Source organism: Zea mays, chromosome 7 (assembly GCF_902167145.1).
Source record: "Zea mays cultivar B73 chromosome 7, Zm-B73-REFERENCE-NAM-5.0, whole genome shotgun sequence".
NCBI lineage: Eukaryota > Viridiplantae > Streptophyta > Magnoliopsida > Poales > Poaceae > Zea > Zea mays.
The window spans coordinates 170,314,337-170,333,152 of record NC_050102.1 but is presented as its reverse complement, the minus strand read 5'-3'; positions in this window follow the sequence as shown (position 1 = coordinate 170,333,152).

Here is an 18,816-nt window from a genome sequence, read left to right as displayed (position 1 = left end):
ACACACTTCTTGAGGTTGAGCTTCACGCCTTTCGCTCTAGACACTTGAATGTCGTTTCAAGGTCAGAGAGGAGGTCGGAGGCTTTCTGCGTCTTGACAACGATGTCATCGACGTAAGCCTCGACCGTTCTGCCGATGTGTTCTCCGAACACGTGGTTCATGCACCTCTGGTAGGTGGCGCCTGCATTCTTCAAACCAAATGGCATTGTAGTGTAACAGTACATGCCAAAAGGTGTGATGAAAGAAGTCAAGAGCTGGTCGGACTCTTTCATCTTGATTTGGTGATAGCTTGAGTAGGCATCGAGGAATGATAGGGTTTCGCACCCAGCAGTGGAGTCCACGATTTGATCGATGTGAGGTAGAGGGTAGGGGACTTTCGGACATGCTTTGTTTAGACCAGTGTAGTCTACACACATCCTCCATCTCCCATCCTTCTTCCTTACAAGAATAGGGTTAGCTAACCATTCGGGATGGAATACCTCTTTGATGAACCCTACCGCGAGTAGCTTGTGGATCTCCTCGCATATGGCCATGCGCTTTTCTTCGTCAAAACGGCGCAAGGTTTGCTTCACGGGTCGGGCTCCAGCTCTGATGTCCAGTGAGTGCTCGGCGACATCCCTCGGTATGCCGGGCATGTCCGAGGGACTCCACGCAAAGACTTCGACGTTCGCGCGGAGAAAGTCGACAAGCACTGCTTCCTATTTGGGGTCGAGCTCGGAGCCGATCCGGACTTTCTTGCTGGCGTCGTAGCTGGGGTCGAGAGAGACGGACTTGACCGCCTCAACTGGTTCGAAGTTGCCAGCGTGCCGCTTCGCGTCGGGTGCCTCCTTGGAGAGGCGTTCCAGGTCGGCGATGAGGGCCTCAGACTCAGCGAGGGCCTCAGCGTACTCCACGCACTCCACGTCGCATTCGTACGCGCGGCGGTACATGGATCCGACGATGATAATCCTGTTCGGGCCCGGCATCTTGAGCTTGAGGTAGGTGTAGTTGGGGACGGCCATGAACTTGGTGTAGCATGGTCTTCCCAACACCGCATGGTAAGTTCCTCAGAACCCGACGACCTCGAAGGTGAGAGCCTCCTTTCGGAAGTTGGAGGGAGTCCCGAAGCAGACGGGTAAGTCGATCCATCCAAGGGGTAGGATTCGCTTCCCGGGCGCGATCCCGTGGAAGGGTGCCGCACCGGCCCGGACCTCGGACCGATCAACCCCCAAGAGTTCTAGGGTCTCGGCGTAGATGATGTTAAGTCTGCTGCCTCCGTCCATGAGGACTTTGGAGAGCCTAATGTTGCCGATGATCGGGTCGACGACGAGCGGGTATCTTCCTGGGCTTGGCATGAAGTCGGGGCGGTCGCCTCGGTCGAAGATGATAGGCTTGTCGGACCAGTCTAGGTAGACTGGCACTGCCACCTTCACCAAGCAGACCTCCCGGCGCTCTTGCTTGCGGTGGCGAGCCGAGGCGTTCGCCGCCTGCCCGCCGTAGATCATGAAGCAGTTGTGGACCTCCGGGTACTCCTCTTCCTTGCTGCCCCCTTGTTGTCGTTGTCATGGCCCTTGCCATCTTCCGTCGGAGGCCCGGTCTTATGGAAGTAGTGTCGAAGCATGACACATTCTTCGAGGGTGTGCTTGACGGGCCCCTGGTGATAGGGGCACGGCTCCTTGAGCATCTTGTCGAACGCGTTGGCCCCTCTAGGAGGTTTCCGAGGGTTCCTGTGCTCGGCCGCAGTGACGAGGTTCACGTCAGCGGCGTCGCGCTTCGCTTGCGACTTGTTCTTGGATTTTTTCTTCGTGCCCCGTGGGGCGGACGCCTCGGGGGCATCGTTCTTCGGCTCTCCCTGAGGTTGCTTGTCCTTTTGGAAGATGGCTTTGACCGCCTCTTGACCCAAGGCGAACTTGGTGGCGACGTCCATCAGTTCGCTCGCACGGGTGGGAGTCTTGCGCCCTAGTTTGCTCACCAGGTCTCGGCATGTGGTGCCAGCGAGGAAAGCCCTAATGACATCCGAGTCGGTAACGTTGGGCAGCTCGGTGAGCTGCTTCGAAAACCGCCAGATATACTCTCGGAGGGACTCCCCTGGCTGCTGGCGGCAGCTTCGGAGATCCCACGAGTTCCCAGGGCGCACGTACGTGCCTTGGAAGTTTCCCGCGAAAGCCTTGACCAGATCGTCCCAGTCGAAGATCTACGCAGGAGGCAGATGCTCCAGCCAGGCTCGGGCGGCGTCAGAGAGGAAAAGGGGTAGATTACGGATGATGAGGTTGTCATCATCCGCCCCTCCCAACTGGCATGCCAGTCGGTAGTCCGCGAGCCACAGCTCCGGCCTCGTCTCCCCCGAGTACTTAGTGATGGTAGTCGAGGCTCGGAAACGGGCAGGGAACGACGCTCGTCGTATGGCCCGGCTGAAGACCCGTGGACCGGGTGGTTCGGGCGAAGGACTGAGATCCTCCTCGCTGTTGCAGCGTCCCCCACGCCTGGGATGGTAGCCTCGGCGCACCTTCTCGTTGAGGCGGGCTCGATGGTCGAGATGGTGGTGCTCGTTGCCGAGGCGATCCCAGGCGGCAGGCGCCTCGTCCCGTGTGCGCTCGGGATGGACCGAGGCTTCCCGAATGCGTCGGGAGGACACCGCGTGATGCTCCGAGGGGTCAGCTCGCCTCCAGGAGGCGGAGCTCTCGGCTCGTCGAACTGTTGCGCCTTCCAGGAGATCCTTGAGTTCGCCCTGGATGCGCCGTCCCTCGGTGGTGGATGGTTCCGGCATGGCTCGGAGTAGCATCACCGCTGCAGCTAGGTCCTGGCCAGACCCGCTATCGGCCGGGGGCAGCGCTGCCCTGGCATTGTCGACGATGCGACGTCGGATGTCTTGGGCCCGATGACAGGCTTCTCCGGCGAGTGTTCGGCCTGCCCACTCCTGTTCGATGTTCTGTCGGAGCTGCACAAGCCGACCTGCTTCCCCGTCGACCCGGGCCTGCATCTCACGGATTTGCTCGAGCCGTATGTCCTGACCCCCCACAGGGACTGGGACGACAGCTAGCTCCCGTAGGATGTCAACGCGAGATGCGGGCCCAGGGGGATCGTCAACCTCCGGCATACCGAGGTGGTTGCCTTCGTTGTGATCTCTCTGATCGACATGGAAACATTCGCGACTTGGGCCTTAACCTTCGTCGTCAAGGTCATGGCCATCGTTAGAACAACCGGAGAGGCAGTGGTCACATGCGATCATGAAGTCCCGCATGGCGCCGGGGTCATTGAGGCCAGAGAAATCCCAACCGGAGTCGGGGTCGTCCTCTTCCCCAGAACCCGTCGGTCCAAAGGTTGAGACGGCTGTCAGTCGGTCCCAGGTCGACCACATGTGGTACCCCGGAAGGTTTGGAGACGCCTTTACGAAGGCGCTCACCGTAGCGGGGTCGCTAGGTGGATCGAAGCTGAATCGGAAAGGTACGGGATGGAAAACGGACGGTATCTCTTGGTCGATGGATGGTGGTGAGGTCGCGTCAGGGGCGGAGCACATCGTCATCTCAGGTACGAGAGTAACGCCCAGCAGATCCTTTGCGAGGGTGCTGGCGTCGTCAGTCCGCTTGGGGCTGACACGTCGCGGGGAAGTGACACCCGCCGTCGTCTCAGGTGCGAGGACAATGCCCGACATGTCCCCCGGGGGAGTGCCGGCGTTGTCGACTCGCTCTGGTGCGACAGCCGTCAAGGTGCCGCCTCCTGCGTGGCCATGGTTGCCTCGTCTCCGCCTCCTCCGGCGAGGAGGGTGGCGAGGACGAGCGGAGCGCTCCTCTTCCGCTGCTGGGAGATGCTGCCGCCGAGCTCGCCGCCGCCGGGCGAGTCGGAGACCGTCGTTGTCATCGCGCCGCAGGGGGAGAAGTACCATGTCGTAGCTGCCGTCGAGGGACATAAACTCGAGACTCCCGAAGCGGAGCACCGTCCTGGGCTGAAGAGGTTGCTGAAGACTCCCCATCTAGAACTCAGTGGGAAGGTGTTCGTTAACACGCAGCAGTCCCCTACCTGGCGCGCCAACTGTCGGTGTTTTGGACCCGAGGGGTCCCTGGACCGACGAGTGAAATCGCTGCGTGCCCCTGCCCAGATGGGTTGGCGCGGGATGGAACACGAGAGGTGGGACAAGCCTCGTATTATCCTGCACCAGGGGTGCCGCTCGTAGTAGGGGTTACAAGCGCGTCGTGTGAGGGAGAGAGAGAGACAGAGTGCGGGAGCCCGTTCGTCCGCCCCTTCCCCTCGCGCGAACCCCCCTCAGGATGGCCCTGGACCTCCCTTTTATAGACGCAAGGAGAGGGTCCAGACGTACAACGGGGGGCGTAGCTATGCGCTAACGTGTCTGGCAGTGGAGTGCCTAAGCCCTGTGTACATGCCAACGTGGCTGTTGGGGGAGAGCTTGGGCCCTGTACATGTGATGGCGTGGCCGTCGGAGGAGCGCCTGAGTCCTGTAGGAGCACAGCTGGCAGTGCGGCAAGGATCCTGCTGACGTCTCCTTGCTGCCGTAAGGGGCTGAGAGCCACCGGCGTCATGGTGCACGCGGGGCACCATCTTTACCCATCGCCGGGGTAAGCCAGATGGGACGTCGGTCTTGTTCCTTGTAGCCTGAGCAGGCTAGGAATAGGGTAATGATGTATCCCCTGTTGGTGAGAGCACCTAGAGGGGGGGTGAATAGGTGATCCTGTAAAACTTGAAAAACTTAAGCCACAAAACTTGGTTAAGCGTTAGCACAGTAAATGCCAAGTGGCTAGAGAGGAGTCTCAACAACACAATAACCACAAGAAATCAATCACAGAGATGGCACGGTGGTTATCCCGTGGTTCGGCCAAGACCAACGCTTGCCTACTCCACGTTGTGGCGTCCCAACGGACGAGGGTTGCAATCAACCCCTCTCAAGCGGTCCAAAGACCCACTTGAATACCACGGTGTTTTGCTTGCTTTTCTCAATCCCGTTTGCGAGGAATCTCCACAACTTGGAGCCTCTCGCCCTTACACTTGAAATTCACAAAGAAGCACAGAGCAAGGGAGGATTAGCAACGCACACAAGACACAAGAATCAGAGTGTCAACATGCACACAAGTCGCAACCAGAGCTCGCAACACAACTCAATGAGTTCACAACTCCACTAGAGCTCTATATGCTATCACAATGAAACAAATGCGCGGAATCGAGGACTTTGTGCTTAGGAATGTTGTAGGAATGCTTGGTGTTCTCCTCCATGCGCCTAGGGGTCCCTTTTATAGCCCCAAGGCAGCTAGGAGCCGTTGAGAGCAATCTGGGAAGGCAATTCTTGCCTTCTTTCGCCTGGCGCACCGGACAGTCCGGTGCTCGATTTCTTTCCTTAAATGGCGAAGCCGACCGTTGGCAGTCTGAGAGCCGTTGGCGCACCGGACATGTCCGGTGCACATCGGACAGTCCGGTGCCCCCTTCTAGCCGTTGGCTCAGCCACGTGTCCCGCGCAGATCGCGCGGCCGACCGTTGGCCCGGACGACCGTTGGCTCACCGGACAGTCCGGTGCACACCAGACAGTCCGGTGAATTATAGTCGTACGTCGCTGGTGAATTCCCGAGAGCGGCCAGTTCGTTCGAGCCAGCCTGGCGCACCGGACACTGTCCGGTGCACCACCGGACAGTCCGGTGCTCCCAGACTGAGCAGACTTTGGCTGAACAAAGCCATCTCATTTCCAATTCGATTTTTCCTGTTTCCAGCACTTAGACACAATACATTAGTCCACAAAATAATGTACTAAGTCTAGAAACATACCTTTTGACATGATTTGCACTTTGTCCACCCCTTTGCATAGATTAACACAAAAACACTTGTGTTGGCACTCAATCACCAAAATACTTAGAAATGGCCCAAGGGCACATTTCCCTTTCAATCTCCCCTTTTTTGGTGATTTATGCCAACACAACATAAAGCAACTAGAACAAGTGCAAACTCAATTCAAATAAGAACTCAAATTTGCTTTGGATCAATTTTGGCATATATGGATCATTCTTTGCCACCACTTGGTTTGTTTTTGCAAATCAAACTCGAATTTCTATCTCTAAGTCAAACACACTTGTTAAAACATAAAGAGAGTCATTACAAGAGAAATTGATTCAAGATTTCAAAAACTCCCCCTTTTTCCCATAATCAACACTTCTCCCCACAAGAAACCAACTTTTGACAAGAGAGACACTAAAAGAGTTTTGACAAACCAAAAGCTCTATTCTACTATTTTCAAAATCTTTTCAAAATCTCTCAAGTGGAAGCTGATCCATTTATCGCTTTGGCCTTTATTTTCTCCCCCTTTGGCATCAAGCACCAAAACGGGATCAATCTTGGCCCTAGAACCCCATTGCCTCACCAAAATCTTCAATAAGAATATAAAGGCAATAAGAGTACGTGAGATGAACTTGGAATAAGTTACCCTCTCATCGGAGTGCAGTGGAAGTCTTTCATGGTCCAAGTCCACCTTTTCCCTTTCAAACCTCCTTTGAGACTAAAGCAAGCGAACTCAAGCATATGATTAGTCTCAAAGGGTCAAGTTGTAGCACATCTCCCCCTAAATTTGAGCATCACTTGCAAAGGACTTGTGAGGTCCGGGGAGTGTTTGTACAACTTGAGCACCACAAGTAAGCAACAAAATGCATAAGGAACATGATCAAGGGCATAAACACATGTATGCTACAATTCAATCCACGTTCCGCGAATCTAAGACATTTAGCTCACTACGCAGCCTACAAAAGGTCTTCTCATCTAGAGGCTTGCTAAAGATATCGGCTAGCTGGTTCTCGGTGCTAACATGAAACACTTCGATATCTCCCTTTTGCTGGTGGTCTCTCAAAAAGTGATGCCGGATGTCTATGTGCTTTGTGCGGCTGTGCTCAACAGGATTTTCCGCCATGCGGATAGCACTCTCATTATCACATAGGAGTGGGACTTTGCTCAGATTGTACCCAAAGTCCCTGAGGGTTTGCCTCATCCAAAGTAGTTGCGCGCAACACTGTCCTGCGGCAACGTACTCGGCCTCAGCGGTGGATAGGGCAACAGAAGTTTGTTTCTTAGAGTTCCACGACACTAGGGACCTTCCTAAGAATTGGCACGTCCCTGATGTACTCTTCCTATCGACCTTACATCCAGCATAGTCGGAATCTGAGTATCCAATTAAGTCAAAGTTAGATCCCTTAGGATACCAGATCCCAAAGCAAGGCGTAGCGACTAAATATCTAAGTATTCGCTTCACTGCCACTAAGTGACATTCCTTAGGATCGGATTGAAATCTAGCACACATGCATACGCTAAGCATAATATCTGGTCTGCTAGTACATAAATAAAGTAAAGACCCTATCATTGACCGATATGCTTTTTGATCAACGGACTTACCTCCTTTGTTGAGGTCGGTGTGTCCGTCGGTTCCCATCGGAGTCTTTGTGGGCTTGGCGTCCTTCATTCCAAACCGCTTTAGCAAGTCTTGCGTGTACTTCGTCTGGGAGATGAAGGTGCCGTCCTTGAGTTGCTTCACTTGGAACCCAAGGAAGTATTTCAACTCGCCCATCATCGACATCTCGAATTTCTGCATCATCACCCCTGTTGATGGCATGGCAAGCCGTGTTCACGGCTTCTGACCAAAAGCACTCGGGGGTCTTGAACTCTCCAAGCATCGTCCTCGCCATATCGATGAGCGTCCTGTTCTTCCTCTCTACCACACCATTTTGTTGTGGTGTGTAGGGAGCGGAGAACTCGTGCTTGATCCCTTCCTCCTCAAGAAACTCCTCCACTTGAAGGTTCTTGAACTCGGGCCCGTTGTCGCTTCTTATTTTCTTCACTTTGAGCTCAAACTCATTTTGAGCTCTCCTTAGGAAGCGCTTTAGGGTCCCTTGGGTTTCAGACTTATCCTACAAAAAGAATACCCAAGTGAAGCGGGAAAAGTCATCAACAATAACTAGACCATACTTACTTCCTCCTATGCTTAGATAGGTGACGGGTCCGAAGAGGTCCATATGTAGCAGCTCCAGGGGTCTTGATGTGGTCATCACATTCTTGCTGTGATGTGTTCCTCCCACTTGTTTACCTGCTTGACAAGCTGCACAAGGTCTATCTTTTTCGAATTGCACGTTAGTCAAACCTATCACGTGTTCTCCCTTTAGAAGCTTGTGAAGGTTCTTCATCCCCACATGTGCTAAGAGGCGATGCCACAGCCAGCCCATGCTAGTCTTAGCAATTAAGCATGCATCTAGACCGACCTCCTCTTTTGCAAAATCAACTAAATAAAGTTTGTCGTCTAGTACACCCTTAAAAGCAAGTGAACCATCACATCTTCTAAAGACAGACACATCTACATTTGTAAATAGACAATTATATCCCATTTTGCATAATTGACTAACAGATAACAAATTATATCCAAGCGACTCAACTAAAAATACATTAGAAATAGAGTGCTCAGATGAAATAGCAATTTTACCTAACCCTTTTACCTTGCCTTGGTTCCCATCACCGAATATAATTGAATCATGGGGATCCTCATTTTTGACGTAGGAGGTGAATATCTTCTTCTCCCCCGTCATATGGTTTGTGCATCCGCTGTCGATAATCCAGCTTGAGCCCCCGGATGCATAAACCTGCAAGGCAAATTTAGGCTTGGGTCTTAGGTACCCAACTCTTGTTGGGTCCTACGAGGTTAGTCACAATTTCCTTAGGGACCCAAATGCAAGTTTTATCACCCTTGCATTTTGCCCCTAATTTCCTAGCAACTATCTTCCTATCCTTTCTACAAATAGCAAAGGAAGCATTTAAAGCATGATAAATTGTAGAGGGACCATTCATAACTTTTCTAGGAACATGAACAATATTCTTTCTAGGCACATGATGAATATTTTTCCTAGGCATATCTCTATCATGCATATAGGAAGAACTGGGAGCAAACATAGCATAAGAATCATGTGAATCAAAAGTATTACAACTCCTATGAGACTGTCTTCTATCATTGTACATAAAAGCATGGTTCTTTTTAGTACTTCTTGCCATAGGGGCCTTCCCTTTCTCCTTGGCGGAGATGGGAGCCTTATGACTCGTTAAGTTCTTGGCTTCCCTCTTGAAGCCAAGCCCATCCTTAATTGAGGGGTGTCTACCAATTGTGTAGGCATCCCTAGCAAATTTTAGTTTTATCAAAATCACTTTTGCTAGCCTTAAGTTGGGCATTAAGACTAGCCATTTCATCATTTAACTTTGCAATAGAAGCTATGTGTTCACTACAAGCATCAATATCAAAATCTTTACATCTATTGCAAATGACAACATTTTCTACACAAGTTGTTGATTTACTAGCTATTTCTAACTTAGCATTCAAATCATCATTAATGCTTCTTAAGCTAGAAATTGTCTCATGGCAAGAGGATAATTCACAAGAAAGCATTTCATTTCTCTTAACTTCTAAGGCATGAGATTTTTGAGCTTCTACAAATTTGTCATGTTCTTCATACAACAAGTCCTCTTGTTTTTCTAAAAGCCTATTTTTATCATTCAAGGCATCAATCAATTCGTTAATTTTATCTACCTTGGTTCTATCTAGGCCCTTAAATAAACATGAATAATCTATTTCATCCTCATCACTAGATTCGTCCTCACTTGAAGAAGCATAAGTAGAGTTTTGAGTACATACCTTCTTCTCCCTTGCCATAAGGCATGTGTGACGCTCGTTGGGGAAGAGGGATGACTTGTTGAAGGCGGTGGCGGCGAGTCCTTCATTGTCGGAGTCGGACGAGGAGCAGTCCGAATCCCACTCCTTGCCAAGATGAGCCTCGCCCTTTGCCTTCTTATAATTCTTCTTCTTCTCCCTCTTGTTCCCTTGGTCCTGATCACTATCATTGTCGGGACAGTTAGCAATAAAATGACCAAGCTTACCACATTTGAAGCATGAGCGCTTCCCCTTTGTCTTGGTCTTGCTTGGCTGCCCCTTGCGACCCTTTAGCGCCGTCTTGAATCTCTTGATGATGAGGGCCATCTCTTCATCATTAAGTCCGGCCGCCTCAATTTGTGCCACCTTGCTAGGTAGCGCTTCCTTGCTTCTTGTTGCTTTGAGAGCAAGGGGTTGAGGCTCATTGATTGGACCATTCAACGCGTCGTCCACATATCTTGCTTCCTTGATCATCATTCGCCCGCTTACGAACTTTCCAAGTATCTCCTCGGGCGTCATCTTGGTGTACCTAGGATTCTCACGAATATTGTTTACAAGATGAGGATCAAGGACAGTAAAAGACCTTAGCATTAGACGGACGACGTCGTGGTCCGTCCATCGCGTGCTTCCATAGCTTCTTATCTTGTTGACAAGGGTCTTGAGCCGGTTGTACGTTTGGGTTGGCTCCTCGCCCCTTATCATCGCGAATCGTCCAAGCTCCCCCTCCACCAACTCCATCTTGGTGAGCAAGGTGACATCGTTCCCCTCATGAGAAATCTTGAGGGTGTCCCATATTTGCTTGGCGTTATCCAAGCCGCTCACTTTGTGGTATTCATCCCTGCACAATGAAGCTAAAAGAACAGTAGTAGCTTGTGCATTCTTATGAATTTGCTCATTAATGAACATGGGACTATCCGTACTATCAAAGTGCATTCCACTCTCTACAATCTCCCATATACTAGGATGGAGAGAGAACAAGTGACTACGCATTTTGTGACTCCAAAATCCATAGTCCTCTCCATCAAAATGAGGAGGTTTACCAAGTGGAATAGATAATAAATGAGCATTTGTACTTTGAGGAATACGAGAGTAATCAAAAGAAAAGTTCGAATTGACCGTTTTCTTTTTCTCGTAGTCGTCATCGTCCTTTTGGGAAGAGGAAGATTCGTCGCTGTCGTAGTAGACGATCTCCTTGATGCGCCTTGTCTTCTTCTTCTTCCCGTCTTTGCGCTTGTGGCCCGAGCCCGAGTCGGTAGGCTTGTCATCCTTCGGCTCGTTGAAGATAGACTCCTTCTCGTTGTTGTTGACCACCATCCCCTTTCCCTTAGGATCCATCTCTTCGGGCGATTAGTCCCTTCTTGAAGAGAACGGCTCCGATACCAATTGAGAGCACCTAGAGGGGGGTGAATAGGTGATCCTGTAAAACTTGAAAAACTTAAGCCACAAAACTTGGTTAAGCGTTAGCACAGTAAATGCCAAGTGCCTAGAGAGGAGTCTCAACAACACAATAACCACAAGAAATCAATCACAGAGATGGCACGGTGGTTATCCCGTGGTTCGGCCAAGACCAACGCTTGCCTACTCCACGTTGTGGCGTCCCAACGGATGAGGGTTGCAATCAACCCCTCTCAAGCGGTCCAAAGACCCACTTGAATACCACGGTGTTTTGCTTGCTTTTCTCAATCCCGTTTGCGAGGAATCTCCACAACTTGGAGCCTCTCGCCCTTACACTTGAAATTCACAAAGAAGCACAGAGCAAGGGAGGATTAGCAATGCACACAAGACACAAGAATCAGAGTGTCAACATGCACACAAGTCGCAACCAGAGCTCGCAACACAACTCAATGAGTTCACAACTCCACTAGAGCTCTATATGCTATCACAATGAAACAAATGCGCGGAATCGAGGACTTTGTGCTTAGGAATGTTGTAGGAATGCTTGGTGTTCTCCTCCATGCGCCTAGGGGTCCCTTTTATAGCCCCAAGGCAGCTAGGAGCCGTTGAGAGCAATCTAGGAAGGCAATTCTTGCCTTCTTTCGCCTGGCGCACCGGACAGTCCGGTGCTCGATTTCTTTCCTTAAATGGCGAAGCCGACCGTTGGCAGTCTGAGAGCCGTTGGCGCACCGGACATGTCCGGTGCACACCGGACAGTCCGGTGCCCCCTTCTAGCCGTTGGCTCAGCCACGTGTCCCGCGCAGATCGCGCGGCCGACCGTTGGCCCGGACGACCGTTGGCTCACCGGACAGTCCGGTGCACACCGGACAGTCCGGTGCACACCGGACAGTCCGGTGAATTATAGTCGTACGTCGCCGGTGAATTCCCGAGAGCGGCCAGTTCGTTCGAGCCAGCCTGGCGCACCGGACACTGTCCGGTGCACCACCGGACAGTCCGGTGCTCCCAGACTGAGCAGACTTTGGCTGAACAAAGCCATCTCATTTCCAATTCGATTTTCCTGTTTCCAGCACTTAGACACAATACATTAGTCCATAAAATAATGTACTAAGTCTAGAAACATACCTTTTGACATGATTTGCACTTTGTCCACCCCTTTGCATAGATTAACACAAAAACACTTGTGTTGGCACTCAATCACCAAAATACTTAGAAATGGCCCAAGGGCACATTTCCCTTTCAGTTGGCACAGTCGGTCCGCGCCCAAGGTCGGGCGAGGCAGAGACTTCTCTTGAGGCCGAGACCGGGGTCGGGCGAGGACGTGATTCCTCCCGAGGCCGGGGTCGAGGCCGGAGCCTGAGGTCGGGCGAGGCGGAGACCTCCTCCCAAGGCCGGAGCCGAGGCCGGAGCCTGAGGTCGGGCGAGGCGGAAACCTCCTCCCGAGGCCGGAGCCTGAGGTCGGGCGAGGCGGAGCTTCCTGTTGCGCCCGAGGTCAAACTCGGTGGTTGATCGTGACTTGTTGTCAGTCTTGGCCTGGGTGGTTGACACGGTAGTCGGAGCAGGGCGAGCGGCGCTGTTTTCCTGTCACATCAGACAATAAAGAAGAGGGGCGAAGTGACTGCGGTCACTTCGGCCTGGCCGACTGAGGCGCGTGTGTTAGGATACGGCGTCATGCATCCCCTGCATTGAATGCGCCTGCGAAGCGGTCGGTTGGTGAGGCGGTCTGGCCAAGGTTGCTTCACAGTGAAGCCTGCCCGAGCCGGGCTTCGGGAGAGCCGAGGGGGCGCCCGCTGCCTGAAGAGGCCCTCGGGCGAGGCGTGAACTCGTCTGGGACTACTGCTTCAGCCCGAGGATGGGCTCGGGTGAGATTGTGTCCCTTGGGTAGACGAAACCTTGACTTGAACCGCACCCGTCAGTTGGTCTGAGGGTGTTTACTAGCCATGATTAGGAGCGTTAGGGGTACCCCTAATTATGGTACTTGACAATTTATATGACTATTTTTTTTTCTCCTGAACTAAATCTACTTGCACATACTCTATCGACCAATCCCTTGTCTTAAATGTTTCTTTAAATTGCCTTGTGCTGTAGAAGTCTATATCTATACTATACTTAAAGCACCAGTTTCAACGGTCGTCCCGCGCCATCTTTTTATAAATAACACCTCACAACTATTTCAAATTAATCCACCCGTCTATAGATGGCCAAACGGCGGCCCGACATGGGCCAGACGCCCGCGGGCCACAACTCTGGCCTAGGCACGTCATGCTGGTCTGCTAACCAGTATAACATCATGCTCAAATATTTTTAATATTAAATATAAATTATATATATGTATATACGTTTTTTGTAAAATAAAAAATATAATCGTGTCGGGCCGGGCCAGCACCACATGCCGATGCTACAACCCAAGCACGACACGGCGTTCTTGGCTCTTGCAAGCATTAGGTCGTTTCTGAGACCACATTGGCGCAATGGACTCTATGGTGTTTGAGGTTGCTGAATTGGATAGAGCAACAATGATTTGTCACACTAACAGTAAAATGAAAGGTTATTTGTTGGTTTTAAACGTGAGTAATTGTTACGAAGTAGCATAATTTATATGGAGCGCATCCAGTTCCTTACTTTAGCAATCACTCTATATTTTAATCTATCTTTTTTATAAGTTTGAGTTCATGTGACTTATTTTGGAAACTTGAGCTCACAAACTTTCTCTTATTTGGTCTCTCTATGGTGGAATTATGTCATTTTATAATCTTTGTTCGTTCAGTCAGTCATTGTGAACTCTCTTTTAATCGCTCACTTTATTAACCGTGTTGTACCAATACATATTGGATGGAGTAAACAATAACATCAGTTAGCCAAATCAAAAAATATTATATGGAGAGCGGAGACAATAAATAAAAAAAATTGAATTTTTTTTGATGGATAGTTTACATAGATATTGTTGTAAGCCGTCGCAACACACGAGCAACCGACTATAAGATCTATAGTTGTCTATTTTTATTTTCCCACAAAAATAATGGAGTAAAATACTATGTGAATTAAAAACAACAAAATATATTATCTCTGTTTTTTTAAACTGACTTCGTGGACCTTGGTCCACGATTTTGGCCATGAAGAAACTCTGGCCCAGAGGCTATTCAGAGAGAGAGGTCCTGACCAACACTGGTTTGAAAATAAAATAAAACGTGAGAAGAATTAATGAACTCGGGCACGTAACTTATCTTTAAGATGGCATAAGTACAGGTCATCAAGATCAAACATTAGATTCTTGCTCATCCTTGTCTTCAAGCAAAAGATATAGATTTGACCATTTCGTGATTTTCCCTCGTGAGAATCATAGAAAGGCTATTAGAAATAAATCTAATATATCCGTGAGAAGATTAGGCTAGGTCGATCTTGAGCTTACCCTTGAGATGATGGAGCAACTAGGAGGTTTTCTCTTGCCTCCATGCATAGGGATATCAAGAGTTAGGGCTTGAGAGAAGATTTAAAAATAAAAGAAGAGAGCTCTTGAGCTCACCAAGAATGGAGATGGGGATGGGGATTTCCACCTCATCGTGTGATTGTGGTGCTGAGCACTTCCTTCTCGTTCTTTATCTTTCTCTTTCTTCTCTTTTTTCTTTTTCTCTCTAATTCATCATGTTCTTCACTTGAGGAGAGAGAGGGGGATGGTGGGGAATGAATGGGCATGAGAGTGAGTGAGTGGGGAGGGCTTGATTCAGCCCACAAATATCTCCACTTCATGTTGACATGTGGGTCCAAGAGGGATGGGAAAAGGAAAACTCGCTCTAACCAAGCATGTTGACTTAGTGATCTGGCAGACAATGCACCCGGATGTTAGAACGTTCTGATAGATCACTGAAATTAGAGAATTTGATTTAGAGGGAGATTTTTTTTACATTAATGTCTTTAGAATTGCTTCAAGGGCAGTACCTTTAGAGGGATTGAGGTGATCTCTTCGTCGTCTTCGAGTAATTTCGAAGAATCAATTAGCCATTGACTGGAATTGACTCTTAACTGACTAATGATGATCGTAGAGGATTGATGAGATAGACGAATTTGGAATCTTTACCCTAGTAGAAAGTACTAGGAGCATTTTAAAATCGAGTGATTTAATGGTTCTAGAGACAAGAGAGGGTATACAAGACCATTAAAAAGGTTCTTAAAGTTATTTAGAATGAGTTTTAGTCATGACGCATGAGATATCTTGTACCTTAGACTTGTGCTAAAGGTACAAGGGAAAGTTCTCTCGGAAAAATAAAATAAAAAGGTGAAATGATTGTGATGGTACTGCACATGTAAATGTTCCTTTTGCCTTTGTACTACAATACGTACTCGAATACGGATTCAAAAGCAAGTGCAAGCTGATAGTTTTCAGTTGAGTACTGCACAAAGCACACACCTTTTGCAGCCGAGGAGCTCTCCCACACGCAGACGAGAATGATCAGTGATTTACAGCAGCCACACAACCATGTCCCTTAGCTTTTCCAGCACATCACAGGCTGTTTTTTTCTTGTGTACACACAACTAAAAAGCGCTGGACTCCTAATCATGCCGTAACCTTTATAATTTCTCTGTTTCGAAGTGTGATGATTTCTTATCTGTCTGAATGTTATCCCCCGCCATCTTCCTTTTTCTCTCCTTTAGTTAATTCTCTCACATTGAGAAACCATTTTTATACGCCTCCTTTTACTTTTGGATCGCATGGCGGGGTCCACCAACGCACCCTAACCATAAGGGGCGGACCCACCTTGAAAGGAGTGGGGGCACAGACCCAGTTCATTTTTTTGTTTCATTGGACTTTTTATGTTATTTGGTATAGCCATAAAGCTTATTAATTAATAGATCTTCACTTAGTCCCCCACTCAAAATTCGGGTTGTTCCGTCCATGCTAACCATAGTAGCGCTGATACATATATGAATAATAACAATAAATGCAATAAAATAATACGATGCACAATTGGATTTTTTTTAGACACTGGCATGATTCATGGGTTCGTATCTTTTTTGGCAGCTACAGTAGGACGGTAAGCATCATGATGTAAAAGTGCATCATGATGTAAAAGTATGGCTCTTCGATTAAACAACAAGCATGGACCGCTAAGGGCTTGTTCAGTTAGCTCTCAATCCATGTGGATTGAGTGAGATTGGATGTGTTTAAATTCCAAGCAAATGAAAGTTCTCCTAATTTTTTCCCAATCCCATCTAATCCATGTATGATGGGAATAACCGAACAAAACCTAAAATTGTAGAAATCCAGAGAGGGCCACACTTGAGCTAAGCCTGGGGAGTAGCGGGATATATCTACTGCCTCGATGGAGAGAGTACGGACTATTAGGCTAATCACAATGGAGGTTTTATGAGGTGTTTCATGTATTAATTAGTCTGCCATATTAGCTATTTAGATGACATGTCACATCATTTAAGAAGGAAGAGTTTTATGGAGTTTCATGGTGATGAAACCATGTTAACTCGTTTCCAAGGTCTTGGAAACTATGTGAAACCTCCACTGAGAATGTTTTGTTTTATCTTCATATAATTGAGTAAATCTTATTGATTATTTATATACAACATTTAATAAGTATGTTAACATATAAAATAGTGAGATGAAACTGAGAGAGGATATTTTATTCATCCATAAAGCTGATGTGACATTTTTAGAAATAGGGACATGAGGATTAGCCTTATTCTAGTTCGTTCTGTTCTGTTCTGTCCATGCGTCCCACGCGTGGTCGCACACTCGCGATCGTATCCATCTACGCGGTTTGGGCATTCCGGAGCTCCGTTTCGCTTGTTCGTTTGCGGTGCGGGCCCCTGGGAGATTCCACCCGCCGTCGGGCGCTGCTGGCTGACCACTGGCAGCACCGCAGCAGCCTGCGCGGTCCCGCTGTCGCCATGCGGTTCACACGTGCCCGCGCGCCGGCCGAAGGCGTCGTCGTCGTGCGTGCCACTGCCATTCCCAATGCACGCCGGGCGGCCGACCACGCCGCATCGCAGGCCGCGCGATCCGATGCCGATGCGATCTGCCGCGCGCGACAAGAACATCTCAGTGTCACGCAAGCGACAGAGCGCACTCAGTTTTCGCAGAACTCGCGACGTAGCTTTATTTCTTCCTAGGTCACGGCGTAGCTTCACACCTGCCGCTGTTTTCGCAGCCGAAGCGAAACAGCACGAGCTTCAGCTTCCCCTCTAGACTCTAGAGTCTAGACGATGGTGATGGACAGAGCACTTTCGTGTCACGCAAGCGACAGAGCGCACTGTGGAACGCACGATCAGAGTGCCCATCGATGCCCCCACGCGGCCTGGTCCACAGTCGTGCGGGGCTCCCTACTTGCCGAAAGAAGCCAATCCAGCCCAGCCCAGCCCACCTACACCGCCACCGGGACCGGGCATGGCCCGAACGAACGAGCCGGCCAGATTTGTATTTTCCAAAAAAAGAGAGTCCATTTTATCTTAAATCTAGCTATTGCGGTAATCTGATTTCCCTCTATAAATTTTAAAATAGGACATCTTACTCCTTAGCTATGTAATACTACCTTTATTCTCGAATATTTGTCGCCCGCTAACTTATTTTTAAACTAAAATAAATAAAGAAAACAGAGTGAGTAGCTTTTAGGTTGACCCGTTGCCCATACAGAAGCGAGTTTCATAGTGGTTTTTTAGTTCGGAAACATGTGTCCAACACCTATAAGGCCATGTTCGTTTCATCCCCAAACCATGGGGATTGAGGGGGATTGGAAGGGATTGAGGGGGATTTTGACTTATAGGGGATTTGTTCCCCCTCAATCCCCATGGATTGACACAAAACGAACATGGCCTAAGGTGTTATAACCACAAAAAATGACTCTAACCTTATAGTATTTTAGAAGAATTTTAAAGATATACCAGAAGATGGTAAACCATAACAAAACATTCTAAGCTCATAAAATTATCTTTAAAAGAGTTCAAAGTAGATTTAACTCTAAAAAATATCACAAGAAATATAAAATGTCATCAAAGTATTATAATAAAGGTATAAATAAATTTTAAAATTTTACACAACAAAAACATGTGATACAATGCATTCATGCTCGTAGCATCTCGTGTTTTTGCCGTCACATTTTTTATTTTTTTCCATAGACATAGATTTTAATGCTTTACGTACCTTAAGCTTGTAATACCTCCTTTTAAAATTAACTAGATCTAAATATTTTTTCCATAAATAAACATGCATCATTATTTTAAATGGTACCTTATAATGGTATCATATATATATATATATATATATATATATATATATATATATATATATATATATATATATATATATTACAATATTACTTTTGTAGGATTTACAACGACTATGAATGATATTTATGTCATATTTGAATACGTCGATGCTAATAGTTAGTTGTTAAAAGTTAGTTGAAAACATGCAAACAATCCAACTAATATTTAGCTATTAGCTATTTTTAGTTAAAGGAATCCAAACATCTCCATCTAATAGTCCAACTAACTATTAGCTACACCCTCAACCATCAATTAGTTATTATTTGGTTTAATCTAGTTAAAATTAACTAATAGTTAGTCATCTAATTCAACTAGCATCTTTTTAGCAAGCTAGCTCTAGTGCAATAAATGGGGCCTTAGTATCTTGAGAATATGTCTAAGACAAAAAAATAGACATATATTTTTTCTGTTATTTTCTAGCGTCAGGCTCAACTTCTAACTAATAGTAGATAAGAATATTATGTTTTTATTTTCCATAAGATAAAAACACTATTCATTCATTGAAATGTG